Source organism: Octopus bimaculoides, chromosome 18, assembly GCF_001194135.2.
Source record: "Octopus bimaculoides isolate UCB-OBI-ISO-001 chromosome 18, ASM119413v2, whole genome shotgun sequence".
Classification (NCBI taxonomy): domain Eukaryota; kingdom Metazoa; phylum Mollusca; class Cephalopoda; order Octopoda; family Octopodidae; genus Octopus; species Octopus bimaculoides.
The window spans coordinates 44,981,271-44,982,567 of NC_068998.1; positions in this window are offsets into that span (position 1 = coordinate 44,981,271).

The window sequence follows — 1,297 nt, forward strand, 5'->3', positions numbered from 1 at the left end:
GCCTCAGCTTGCTTCAGACAAACTTTGGGCATTTTCAATTACACCTGCAACAATAGCTGATACAAGATACAGGGTACACTCTTAATTGAAGATAGTATCTGAGACAACCGTTTGTTCATTTGTTATTATCCCTACCCTGAACAAATGCGTTCCCTGATAAAAAAAATATAGTGAGAAGAGTGACAAAACCTCTCTTGTAATGGTGAACAAGCAAATGGAGACAACATAGGGTGAAGAGAACTTCTTAGTCTTTCCAGGAACAGAGAACTCTCTAGTGTCAGTTACACTCTGTACATTTTGGGAAATGGTTGGCAGTAGGAAGAAACCTTGCCATATCTGTATGATTATTTAAAAATTTAAATCATATATTGTTGCTATTATGGTAAACTGTTGTATGTCCCAATTTGGCCAAATGCTTTTTTTTTCAATATTTATTTTTGCTTGCAATAAGCCGGTTCTTTTTGGTCAAATTATCATATCTCCAACTGCTTCAGATACCAAGATATCAAAAACTGTCAAGTGGAGTACAACGGTTTTGCTATGGAATGGTGAAACAATTGTTTTGTTTTCTGTAAAAGCAATGTTTTGGACTTAGAAAACTTTTGCATAACAGCAACAATGTGCACTTTAGATATGAAATTAGTGTTATAATCTTACTATTGTCCAAACAAATGAATTTTCTTGTATTGTTTGAAACACATGAATGCAGGGTAAACAAAATTTACAGAAAGAAAATTAGCTTGTTTTGAAGTAATTTCTGACATTGTCAAGAGAATTGCTTTCTCAAAGATAGTTTTATGCATGTTAGATATAAATATAACCTCCATTTGACATTTTTGCTGCCCAAAAAAATTTAAGATATTTGTAATTATTTTATGTAGTTTCTACAAAAGACTCATACACATGCTGAAATTGCTTTTTATATACACCAGGTGGTGCGCATTTACTTGAAATTCAATTTAAAAATATCTCTTTCTATAAAGTATATTGAGTTTACAATGAAAATAAAATTTTTCTTCTCGACATGATTTGTTTTAATGAAATATCATTCAAAATTGTTTCTACATTTCCAGTTCATCACCCTCAGTATCCACACAGTCATATTTTTGTCTAATTTTATCTCAAATGGATAGTTTTAAAAAATAAGAAAAAAATTATTTTATTTTGCTTCACTTTAGACTTATTGATTCTTTTTTAATCAATAATGATATATTTTTTATATAATAAATGAATTGTTTTTGGTTCTAAAAATAAATATAAAAAATTATTTTTGTTTCAATTTGTATGTTAATTTTAT